We start from the raw sequence: 13,833 nt of genomic DNA, 5'->3' as shown, positions 1-13,833 counted from the left end.
GCAGTCATTACAAATTCATACCAGAATTACCTGTTAAGCTGTTTGAGACGGAGGAGGACAAGTTGCATTGGACCCGACCAACGGCCAAACTGATGCTAGGTCACTGGTGCCAGCATGCAAACTGAATATCCCCGTAAGCCTGCCTGTCCAGGAGGGGTTTAGAAATGTTTTAGTTTTGTCAAAAACTTTCAAACTAACTTTCCCACAATATACATTATTGAACAGAGGCCTGAGTTTTATTCCCACCAAAGGTATTAATTCCGGCATAAAAGAGCAAGGCAGATGGGACATCCAGCAATATCACAGGAGGCTGAAATTAGCTGTCCATTATGAGAGTGCAGAGGATGATGCACCACCTCCTTTTACCCCCAAATCGGATTGGACTCCACCTGATGGCAGACTGCCACCTGAAGTGGCTACCCTTGTCCGGGCTGACATGAAGTACTTCAATGATAGTTTTCAGACGTGTCAGGTAAAATCGAATCTCAGCAGTGATGAGACCCGAGCCCTAAAAGAACTGAGAGAAAACAGACACATTATCATTAAGCCGGCAGATAAGGGTAGTGCAGTTGTTATTATGGATAGAGAACAGTACCTTTGGGAAGGCTATAGACAGCTCAGTGATAGGACCTATTATACAAAGCTGGACAACCCCATCTTCCCGGACACGATTCCCCTGGTCCACAAAATTGTCAATAGTTTGCACCAAAAGAAATTTATTTCAAATAAACAGAAGAAATATCTATTAAACACTTCGGAACCTAGACCTAGATTCTTTTACTTGCTCCCCAAAATTCATAAAGACCCTGCCAAATGGAGCAAACCCTTTGAAATTCCCCCGGGCAGACCCATTGTTTCGGACTGCAGTAGCGAAACATATTGCACAGCAGAATTTATAGATCACTATTTGAATCCTCTTTCGACGACACACCCTAGCTACATTAAAGACACCTACCACTTTGTGGAGGTGGTGAGGGGTCTGCACATTCCACAGGAGGCCATGCTTTTCACCCTTGACGTTGACAGCCTCTATACCAATATTGACACCACAGAAGGCATGCAGGTCATCAAGGAGAAATTCCAACAACACCCGGACAAAAAGAGACCGGATAAGGAACTCTTGCAGTTATTAGAGATCAATTTGACCAGAAATGACTTTCAGTTCAATAATGAGTATTTTCTACAGGTCAAGGGCACGGCAATGGGGAAGAAGTTTGCCCCAGCCTATGCTAACATTTTTATGGCCCATTGGGAGACTTCGGCCCTGGCCTCCTGTGAGAAAAAACCTCTTTATTATTTCAGATATTTGGATGACATTTGGGGGATTTGGGTTCATACAGAGGAGGACTTTCAAAAGTTTTTGTTCACTCTGAACAACCATAATTCCTCCATCAAAGTAAAATCCACCACTAGTCCCACATCAGTGGATTTTTTGGACACCACTACATATAAGGGTCAAAATTTTGAAAACACACACACATTGGACATCAAGGTTTTTTTTAAGGAGACGGACACACACGCTCTGCTCCACAAACACAGTTTCCATCCTAAGCACACATATGCGGGGCTCATTAAGTCACAATTACTGAGGTTTAATAGAATATGTAGCCATAAGGATGATTTCATCCAGGCTACAAAGGTATTGTTTGCTGCTTTAAGATCTAGAGGGTATAGCAGATCATTTCTACGGAGATCCTACAAAACATTTCTGCAGCCTCGAACTCAATTACAGTGCAACATATTGCCCTTTGTGGCCACATACTCACCTTCTTCTGTCAAATTAATACACATGGCTAGAACCAATTTTCATAAAATATTATGTCAAGCTGATATTCTTCCAGAACACAGAATTATTGCAGCTCTTAGAAAAAACAAAAATCTGCAGGATCACCTGGTTAAAGCCAAAATTCCATCCCTGAACTCTGCAGGGACAAAGGGTCAAGGGGATTTCTTCCGGCAGCTGACATGGGTGCAAAACAGAAGGAATCAAACCATCTTTAAAATTGACCAAAAGGGGAATGTACATACCAAAAATTGTGTTTACCTAATTACATGCACAAAATGCGGCATACAATATGTGGGAGAGACTGGCAATACACTTTTATTACGATTCACACAACACAGATATAATATTTTGAGACACAAACAAACACACACTCCACTCGTAAAACACTTTTCAACCCATGGCTGGCACTCTGTTCAGGCCTCAGTCCTGGAGAGCAACTCAAGATGGTCAGGAACTGAGAGACTTACAGCGGAGAGGAGGTGGATCCTTCGATTGGACACCATACAGCCAAGGGGTCTTAATGAAAAGTAGCCCAAGGGACATAAGGGAAATACAATTTTTTTTTTCTACAACCTTGTCTTAAAACAAAAAAAAAACAATCTCCCCCCCCCCCCCCCCTTTTCTTCCCCCCCCCCCTTTCCTCCCCATGCCTAACCCTAACCCCCTCTAACCCTAACCTCTTCTAACCCTAACCCCAACCTCTCCTCCCCATGCCTAACCCCAACCCCCTCTAACCCTAACCTCTTCTAACCCTAACCCCAACCTCTCCTCCCCATGCCTAACCCCAACCCCCTCTAACCCTAACCCCTTCTAACCCTAACCCCAACCTCTCCTCCCCATGCCTAACCCCAACCCCCTCTAACCCTAACCTCTTCTAACCCTAGCCCCAACCTCTCCTCCCCATGTCTAACCCCAACCCCCTCTAACCCTAACCCCAACCTCTCCTCCCCATGCCTAACCCCAACCCCCTCTAACCCGAACCTCTTCTAACCCTAACCCCAACCTCTCCTCCCCATGCCTAACCCTAACCTCTTCTAACCCTAACCCCAACCTCTCCTCCCCATGCCTAACCCCAACCCCCTCTAACCCTAACCTCTTCTAACCCTAACCCCAACCTCTCCTCCCCATGCCTAACCCCAACCCCCTCTAACCCTAACCTCTTCTAACCCTAACCCCAACCCCTCCTCCCCATGCCTAAACCCAACCCCCTCTAACCCTAACCCCAACTTCTCCTCCCCAACCCCCTCTAACCCTTACCTCTTCTAACCCTAACCCCTTCTAACCCTAACCCCAACCTCTCCTCCCCATGCCTAACCCCAACCCCCTCTAACCCTAACCTCTTCTAACCCTAACCCCAACCTCTCCTCCCCATGCCTAACCCCAACCCCCTCTAACCCTAACCTCTTCTAACCCTAACCCCAACCTCTCCTCCCCATGCCTAACCCCAACCCCCTCTAACCCTAACCCCAACCCTTCCCAACCCCAGCCCCAAGACAGAGACAAAGGACAAAATAAAAAAGAAGAATAACAACAAAAAAACAGACAAAAAAATGTAAAAAAACAAAAAATCATAATTAAAAACAAAAATAATAATGTTACCACAGACACCGGACGCTATTTTCATTTTATTTTTTACTTTGTTCACTTCTTTTGGCAGTGGAGGCCCTTGGGTACGGGGACCGTTTTGGCACAGTGCGGTGATGGCCTGTGCATTGGGCCTGGGTGCTGATTTTCGGCATCCAGGCCAAAATTTCATTCCCCTAACCCACCCTAACCCTAACCCTAACCCCTAACCCTCTAACCCTAACCCTAACCCTAACCCCTAACCCTAACCCTAACCCTAACCCCCTAACCCTAACCCTAACCCCTAACCCTAACCCTAACCCTAACCCAACCACAACCCTAACCCTAAACCCAACCCCTAAACCCAACCCTAACCCCAACCCCAATTATTTAATAGGGAGAATAGGAATTCGAAGGGTTAAAAATTATTTACAGGGTTAAATTTATATTAGGTGTATTATAGGAATTCGAAGGGTTAAAAATTGTTTACAGGGTTAAAATCATGTTAGATTTATTTTATTTCATAGAGATACATAGGAACTCTAAGGGTTAAAAATTATTTACAGGGTTAAATTCATGTTAGGTTTATTTTATTTAATAGGGATAAATGGGAAATACAGAATAAAAACACTAATTAATTCATGTTGGGAAATAGGTTAAACAGATATTTTAAAATGTAGAAGTTAAAAAGACGATTGAAAACAGGATAAGTTTAAAAGACGATTTTAAGTTATAAAACTAACACAGGGTATAAATAGAGAAAACACAAAAGAAAGCTCATTGTTGGTCTGAGCGTCGAAAGGAGCACATCTTTCTTTGTACAGCTTTACTAGCAAGCCATAATTAGTTATTTAGTGTGCCTTGACCTGAGGAAGACCACAAACGGTCGAAACGTTGTCTTTTTTTACTATTATTAATAATTTTTTTTGGCACACCTTCCTTTGTTCATTATTTAAAACAATTTTGTATTTTCTCCTTTTCTATATTTTGGAAAGTGTTTTTTGGTTTTTTATAAAAATAAATAAGTTCATAAATACATAAAGGAGTACATATTTTTTTTGACAGAAAAAGGAAAAATCTACATTATGGATGACGGCTGGACCATGGTGCGGTATGGCCGGAGGCGCCACCGCAACCATTTTTGGGACGGGTACAGGGGGCCTACAGGGTGGATGGAGAGTGCATGCCCCTTCCCCTCTGGGAGAAGGGTTCAGTTTCCTCCCCCTAACCCCTAACCCTAACCCTAACCCTAACCCTAACCCCAACCCCTAACCTAACCCCAACCCTAACCAACCCTAAACCCAACCCCTAACCCCAACCCTAAACCCAACCCCTAACCCCAACCCTAAACCCAACCCCTAACCCCAACCCCTAACCCCTAACCCTAACCCCTAAACCTAACCTTAAACCCCTAAACCCAACCCTAATCCTAAAGAACATAAAAATATAAAAAATATAAAAAAATTGATAAAGATAATTAATTATAATAATAGTAATTTAATAAATACAAATACATATATTGATAGTGATGTAATAGGGAATTAGGAATTAAAGGGTTAAAAAGTATTTACAGGGTTAAAATCTAATCGGGCTTAATTCATTTCATAGGGATAATTTAAACTCTAAGGTAAAAAGACAAAACAATTCATGTTAGAAGTTAAAGTTAAAAACAGACGATTTTAAGTTACATAATAAATAAGTGGGCATATAAAAAGGGAAACACAGGGAGAAGCTCATTTCTGGTTGGAGCATCGAAGTGAGAACATGTCCCTTTCGATAGCTGTTCTTAGCAAGCCATATTTAGTTTTTCAGTGTGCCTTGACCTGAAGAAGACCGCTTAAGGTCGAAACGTTGTCTTTTTTTTGTTGGCACATCTTCCTTTGTTGTTTATTAATTTCATTTCATTGAATTTCAATTTTTTTTTTTTTTTTTTTTTTTTTTTTTTAAAATACAGTATTTTATCCTTTCCTTTTCTTTGGAAAGTGTTTTTTGTTAAAAATAAATATTTTTACAAAAGAAAAAAAAGAAGACTTACTTTTTTTTGGGGTCTACGCCATGGAGGACGGCTGGACCGTGGTGCGCTATGGCCGGAGGCGCCAGCGTGACCGTTTTTCGTGGGACGGGTACAGGGGGCCCATGGGAGGGATGGACCGTGCACGTCCCTTCCCCTTTGGGAGAAGGGTTCAGTTCCCTCCTCCTAACCCTAACCCCTAACCCTAACCCTAACCCCTAACCCTAACCCTAACCCTCTAACCCTAACCCTAACCCTAACCCTCTAACCCTAACCCTAACCCTAACCCACAGGTCCAGAGGGCAAAGGGTGGAATGACGTGTAGCTCGACAGAGAGACAGGAAGAGGGAAAAGAGAGAGGGAGAGGGAAAGAGAGAGAAGAGGAGAGATTGCACTTAGTTGTATTCACAGTCAGATAAAGTTTGAGGTGAATGTATATTTAGTGTAGTGCAGCAGGGACTCCGGCAGGACTAATTATGACAGCCTAACTAAAAGGGTGGGTTCAGAAGAAAACACAGACATGAGGGCGCACTGGGATGTAGAGCAACCAAACACTTCACCATCAACAAACCCGAGTGATCAGTGAGAGTTGGGAAGACAGCATCTAAACATACCAGTTCACCATAATGCTCTACGTCCATGAGTCCTTCCCAGATCTATTTACTCAAATGCTTGACTAAATAGGTAGGTTTTCAGCCTAGACTTAAACACTGAGACTGTGTCTGAGTCCCGAACGCTATTTGGAAGGCTATTCCATAACTTTGGGGCTTTGTAAGAAAAAGCTCTGCCCCCAGCTGTAGTTTTTAGGATACGAGGTACTGACAGGCAGCCAGCATCCTTTGAGCGAAGTAGGCGTGGTGGATCATAAGACACTAGCAGTTCACTTAGATAATGCGGCGCAAGACCATTTAATGCTTTAAATGTCAAAAGTAGTATTTTAAAATCAATGCGAAATTTCACGGGGAGCCAATGAAGTGTAGATAAGATAGGCGTGATGTGATCGTATCTTCTGGTTCGAGTGAGGACTCTCGCTGCTGCATTCTGAACTAACTGAAGCTTGTTTATGCACCTGGCTGAACAGCCAGACAGTAAGGCATTACAGTAGTCCAACCTAGAGGTGATGAAAGCATGGACTAATTTTTCTGCATCATTTAGTGACAAAATATTCCTTATCTTGGCAATATTTCTGAGGTGAAAGAAAGCTGTCCTGGTGACATTATCTACATGAGCTTCAAATGAAAGACTGGAATCTAGAATTACACCAAGGTCTTTGACTGTTGCACTAGATGTAACGGAAAGGCCATCTAGAGTTACGGTGTGGTCTAACATCTTGCTTCTAGCTGCAGATGATCCTATAACTAGTACTTCTGTCTTATCAGGATTTAGCAGAAGGAAGTTAATTAGCATCCAGTCTCGTATATCCTTTACACATTGCTCAACTTTATTAAGCAGTTTGATCTCATCTGGTTTTGATGAAACATATAACTGTGTGTCGTCAGCATTAAAAACATAAATATTTAAGAATTTAAAAAGAATACTTACCTTGAAGGTTTTTTTTGTTTTCTTGGGGTCTAAGCCATGGAGGACGGCTGGACCGTGGTGCGGTATGGTCGGAGGCGCCACCGCAACCAAGTTTCTTGGGACGGGTACAGGGGGCCTATGGGGTGGATGGACAGCGCACGTCCCTTCTCCTCTGGGAGAAGGGTTCAGCTCCCTCCTCCTAACCCCTAACCCTAACCCCTAACCCTAACCCTAACCCTAGGCCTAAACATAACCCTAGAATCTAACGCTTAACATAAACTGAGGTTACTGCGCCTAACAGATAAACCCTTTATATTATATGAACAATGTACTTTAACCAACGTAAACATAACCTTAAGGTTATATAAGACTATAATGCTAAACACTAGACGATCTCCAGGCCTGAATCTATAACCAACCTAAATGGATCCTACAAAAACACAAGATCACAGGATGACCGACGGTACCTTGGAACCAGAGTGACAAGCGCCGGCCCGTGCACTGCCGTTGGCTCTCTATACCAAACCGCACTCGGCGAAAGCTGAGGCGGGGAGAGTCATTTGAGACAATTCATTTCACCTAACCCTAACCCTAACCCTACTGTGAAGGATCAGACACTTTAGAACATATGTTTTTACAGTGTCCAAAATATTAAGAAAGACAGAGCATTCTCTTAAAACAAAAAATAGCATTTGATATAAAACTTCACCTTGATCTTGACAAGGAGATATAGCCAGGGTGAAATTCCACATCCAAAACAATCAACTACTGCTTCTCTCCAACCTTCCATTCAGAAATCATGAGTGGGGATGATATGTGTTTTCATCCATCAACCCTAACCCTTGCCTAACAAGTCTGTTGGACTGTGAAACAAGACAAAGGGCTCTGGAATCATTATTTCACCTCACTGCTTCATCACTTTCTGCTCTGATGGAAATTTCTTCTTCAGGCCTGATTTAGTCATTACAATCCTTTTCTTTCAGAGCAGAAAAACTTTTACAAAATGTTATAATTTCAGCTGGACACTGTGCTCTGTGGCTCTTTGGTTCTTAAGGATATGGAAGTTTATTGAAGCATCAAATTTTCTGATAATTGACACTCTAAGCAAAATCATCTAATACTTTCATACTGACTGAAAACTAGTTATTTTATTTTTACTTCATTATTATCACAATGTTCTTTTTTACATGTGTTGCTACATGGGTTGACAAAAAAAAATGTTATGCGTGTTTGTAATGTTTCTAATTATTAAACACAACAACAGTCAACATAAAGACATACTGATATGTCCAACAACCACAATCTGCTACATTTTTACATTAACTTCTAAAACCACAGCTTCACAGGTTCATGAATACCTTGGTTTCATAGGGATTTTATGTAAGTAAATGGTGACTTTTTAAGACTCTTCTATAGTGAAAGTGTAGCTGAAAGCCAAAGACATGTCTCTGTGAGGTTTTGCTTTACTCATTCCGCAACACTTTCTTTTTTAGATTGCACTTTCAGTCTCAATTTTGTCATTAATTACAAAATGGTGGACTCTTGCGCACATCTTAGCCAAACATGTTGGAGTAATTTCACATAAAACAAGGGTTACGAGTACACAAACCTGGCAGAAGACAATTAGGCAATCATCCCTTTCAAGCAAAGATAACCACATAAAACAATACCAACAAAGGGCAAACTCCTAAACAAGACAAAAGGTAAACTGACAAAAAATTACAGGGCATGCCAAACTAGACTAAAAACTGAAAAATGGGGGAGCAAGGACACATCATGGACGTGGTATATAGATAAATAAACATAAGAAAAAAGGTCATGAAACAACACTAATTGGACAGCAAAGCATGAACAAAAAAAAATAAATCCAAAACCTACTTTAAAAAAAGTAAAAGTAAAGTAAAAGAAAAACAAGATCAGTTGTCACTTGTGAAGACAGGACAAGCACCAAACTAGGACAGGAGATCTACTGAATAAGTAAGGGTTGTTTGAAATGAGTTTGTTAGTTTCAGAGGTAGCAGAGTTTCTGTCATTTCTCTCTAGTCTGCTGATTTAGCCTGTTTGTCAGTCTGTTTCAATAAGTGTTAAGAACTGTAGTTAGAGAGTTTGATCTATTGTTGGTTGTAGTTTCAACTTAGTAATCACTGAGCATTCACACCTTTGACCTAATAAAGGCACACAAATTAGTTTGGTTTCTACCAGGGGGCGGTTAGGGTTAGGGTGACTTTCTTTCCCGGAACAATCTTCTCAATGTCAATCAGTCTGGCTTCAAGAGTGGTCACTCCACAGAAACAGCACTTCTGACTGGTGTGGAATCCCTACGGGTGGCTAAAGCTGCAGGTAACTCTTCTGTCCTTATTCTATTAGATCTATCTGCAGCTTTTGACACTGTGAACCATCAGATTCTCATGACTGCACTCTCAGACTTGGGCATCTCTAGATCAGCTCTAGCCTGGCTTCGGTCATACTTGTCCGAACGAACCTTCAAGGTATCCTGGCAGGGGTATGTTTCAGACTCTCATAACCTCTCCACCGGTGTACCGCAGGGCTTAGTCCTAAGTCCTCTTCTTTTTTTTTAAATCTATACTTCTTCTCATGGCTTTTCTTATCACTGCTATGCGAATGACACACAGCACTTCCTGCCCTTTTCGCCGGATGACTCAACTGTCTTGTCTCGCATCTCTGCCTGTCTCTCTGACATCTCTTAACATTCCCAAGACTGAAGTCCTATTCTTCCCTGCCAGACCTTCAACTCAACACAACATCAGCATTAACATTGGAACTGCAGTGATTGTCCCCGCTAAGTCAGCCAGAAACCTGGGGGTCTTCATTGATGATCAGCTGATCTTCACGGAACACATCGCCACAGTCTCTAGGTTGTGTAGATATGCCCTCCACAATGTCCCCCTTAGGCAATATTATTAGGAAGCACTCTATAAATTTCCATTGTTATGCAGATGATACCCAGCTCTAGCTAGCTATGAAACCAGGAGAAACTAATCAATTAGTCAAACTTCAAGCATGCTTAAAAGACACAAGGGCTTGGATGTCATCCAATTTCCTTCTCTTAAACAGACAAGACAGAGGTTATTTTATTTGGACTTAAAAATCTCAGAGACACTATGTCTAATCACATTCTCACCCTTGATGACTTAGTATTGGCCTCAAGTAATACTGTAAGAAATCTGGGAGTTATCTTTGACCAGGATATCTCCTTCACTTCATACATCAAAGAAATCTCTAGAACTGCATTTTTTCACCTGAGGAACATTGTTAAAATTAGGAGCATCCTGTCCCAAAGTGATGCTGAAAAACTAGTCCATGCATTTGTTTCTTCCAGTATTGTAATTCATTATTAATAGTTTGCCCCAATAACACCTTAAAAAGCCTCCAGTTAATCCAAGTCCACCATTGCACATCATTAACTTTGTGTCTTCTCTCCTGTAGTTGTGTTTCCTCCTCTCTGTCTCCCTCTCTCTGTACTTTTCTGCAAGTATCCTCGGTCTGGAGCTGTACATCTCCAGAATCCAGTTCATCTGCCCAATGTTCTTGCTGCTTGTTGTTGTTTTTGCGCCTGCTGTTCTTTTCTCTCTTTTCTTCTCACTCACCCCAACCGGTCGAGGTAGATGGCCGCCCACTATGAGCCTGGTTCTGCTGGAGGTTTTCTTCCTCTAAAAGGGAGTTTTTCCTCTCCGCTGTTGCCTAAACCTTGCTCAAATGGGATTGTTGGGTTTTCTTTATCGCTTTTTCTTTATCGTATAATTATTCTCTGTATGGTCTTAAACCTTAAACACTGTAAAGTGCCTTGAGATAACTTCTGTTGTGAATTGGCGCTATACAAATAAAACTGAATTGAATTGAATTTGAATAACTTCAAAAAGAAGGCAGTCAATCAGAGGTAGTTAGCTCCATGGTACAATTCACAAAAGCGTAGCTTAAAGCAGACATCACGTAAGCTGGAAAGGAGGTGGCGTTCCACTCATTTAGTCTAATCTTGCCTAGCCTAATTTGAATTTTATTTGTATAGTGCCAAATCACAACAGAAGTCCTCTCAAGGCACTTTACAGTTTTTAAGGTTTAAGACCTTACAAAATATAACTATAAACAGAATTATACAGAAAACCCAACAATCCCACTGAGCAGCACCAGAAGACAGTGGAGAGGAAAAACTCTCTTCATCGGAATAAACCTCCAGCAGAAACAGGCTCAGGGTGGGCAGCTATCTGCATTAACCAGTGGGTCGATAACAATAACGGGATGAGTGATAATGTGGGAAGCCTCCAACCTGCAAGAGGGAGGATCTAAGGAAGAGACAGTGAGAATGGAATAACTAAGAAATGTGAGGGTTTATGTATAGTTGAGGAGTCAGCGTGCGTAAAGGGAGGAAATAGGAAGTGGATGTGGGGACGGGGCAGTTGGGAACTGTAGTGCTGTGGAGAAGAGTGATGTCCCCCATGTGGTAGCTGTGGAGAAAGAGACACTACAGGAGTAATGACAGAGGGTTAGTGGGGTGACAACACCAGAGGAGAGAATGTTTTCATTCATTCATTTTCATTGTCAACTCTTACATTGTACATGTTACAAATTAGAGAGGAATATCCTGGGAAGCGCTGTGTGTAATCCACATCAATAATCTTGCATTGACACTGGTCATTCTTTAAACACAATTACAGACACCAGTAAGACACAAAATTCTAATCTTAATGCAGCTGCTCCCCTTGTTTGCAGCTGTTATCAATCACACAATTCTTCTTAGATCACCTGCAAAACACCCACATACGAAATGTACAATTTTCAAGACTGCACAGGCAAATTAATACTAACCTTTTGAGATCTTAACAATCAAGGCCCTAATGTTTATCTTCTCATGTGACACAAACAGTCTGAGAAGAAACGCATCTCTATTTACACCAGCTAACACCTGTTTGTCACATCTGTTTTATGATGCTGATAGACGGGCTTTCCCTACATCACTATAGCAACCAGTGGTGATACTACAGCCTGTAGGAAATGGTTGTGTTACCATAGTGACAGAAAGGCAGACAGAAGAGGATAATTTAACAAATCGCAGCTGGCTGACAGCTGGTGGGGGGATGTAATGGTTGTGTTTTGTGTCTTCATGCCAACTTCAGCTCATTAAACAGGTTCCATCATCACAACAACACAACAGAGAGAGCGAGAGAGAGAGAAACAGAAGGGGGGAGGATGGGGGGGGTGGAGAGATGGTCTATAATGGAGGAAAATAGCAGGTTGAAAACTACTTCATAATAGCTCAGCCTCTCTCGTTTGCTCTCTCTTTCTCTCTCTCTATTACTCTTTACTCTCAGTCTCCAGACTGAAACAACTCAATTTCACCCCTCACTAACACTGACTGTGTGTGTGAGCAGCAGTCATTTACAACAATGACAAACTGTCAGCGAGAGAAAAAAGAAAATAGGAAGTGATGAAAGATTTATACAAATACAGAGAAATGTAGAGAGTCTGGACTTCTTTGGAAAACAGTCTCATTTTGACTAAAACTTTGCAGTCAACTCTTACTCATTAACAAAAATTCTGTAGAACAAATAAGTTAGTATGGCTTTAATAATATGAACTATAAGAATATCTGCTGAGCAACTGTAATCAGCAAGAGGGGAAACTTGATCCAACTTCTTGGGTCTACTGGAGAAGGAGCCTAAGGAGAAAGATGAGTTTGGACTGACTTCCTGACTGGTAGCTTGAACTCAATAGTCATCTACAGAGGAGAATGCAGGTAAGTAAGGGAACAACACAGACCACATATAGCCAAGCATTAGAAATAGACGGGGCTTACTGTCTACTTCTTACTACTAGGTTCTCATGCTGTGTAAGGGCAGGTACATAGATACTGTATGTACAATTTAAAATATATTATATGCATAAAATCCTCAAATCTCTCCCCACAGAGTGAACGTGGTTGGTTCTGCAGGTGAGGAGAGACAAAACCATGGCAACACAAAATGGTGGAGTCAGCCGAGTAGACAAGATGGCAGCACCCAGAGTTGGCATCTGCCACATTGTTTCTGTAAAAATGGCAGAACACAAACAGAAGAGCAAAAAAATACACAGGCAAATGTGACACAAGCACCCACCAACACAGCCCAGAATTCAAAGCTCAACAAGAGACAAGCGCAGCAACACATTCAAGAGCAGTTGCACTTTCATCCTCAAGTCATACAATTGCATAGCATGAATAGTAGTCTGTTTTTTTTTTTTTTGTAGATTTGCAGATTCTACTGTCCAAGTGAAAATGCATTATGTTTCTGCTTATTTTTCTGCCTCATTTTCTGCTTGTGTATGTCTTGGTGTTTTCTGTGTAATGACTACTGCAACTATTTCGCTTTGGGATTTCAAAGTAGCTATCTATCCATCCATCATTCAAAAGCAGTCCTCAATTCCAGAAAGTCCAAAGGATCCCAAACAAATCCTCTTGCTGCAGTCCTCCTGCAGTCATAACCAAAATATACAATCTAAATTCTTAAACACAGACAGCAATCTAGAACCAGAAATTGGAGTCCAGTGCACAAATTGGGTTCCCAGCGGAGAGACCAGAATCTAAGCCAAAAATTTAAATTATACTTACAGAACAGAGTGGGTTTGGGCTGAGAGACACTGAGTCAGGAAGGCAAGCATGAGGCAGACGCTTATGAGTCTCCTCATCTGTCTTCCTTGTTATTTCATTGTGGATGTTGAAATTCCCTGATATAGTTGAATCCATTGTGCCAGCCAACCTCAGTACGATAAGATCATCCTGGGTGTAAACATAGGAGCTGGCTCCATGGTGATGGAGCTGCTGCTGCATTCCAGTCTAAATGAAAGTATTATTCCCAAAGTAAAAACAGAAATAAAAACTCTCTCAAACAACATGATCTGAGAGGGTATAACTTAGTTTGCTAAATTAGTTACTTATTTACATAAAGAAAAAGAAAAGAAA

Source organism: Anabas testudineus, chromosome 19 (assembly GCF_900324465.2).
Source record: "Anabas testudineus chromosome 19, fAnaTes1.2, whole genome shotgun sequence".
NCBI classification, from domain to species: Eukaryota; Metazoa; Chordata; class Actinopteri; order Anabantiformes; family Anabantidae; genus Anabas; species Anabas testudineus.
The sequence above is the reverse complement of the archived record's forward strand: the minus strand, read 5'-3'. Positions refer to the sequence as shown.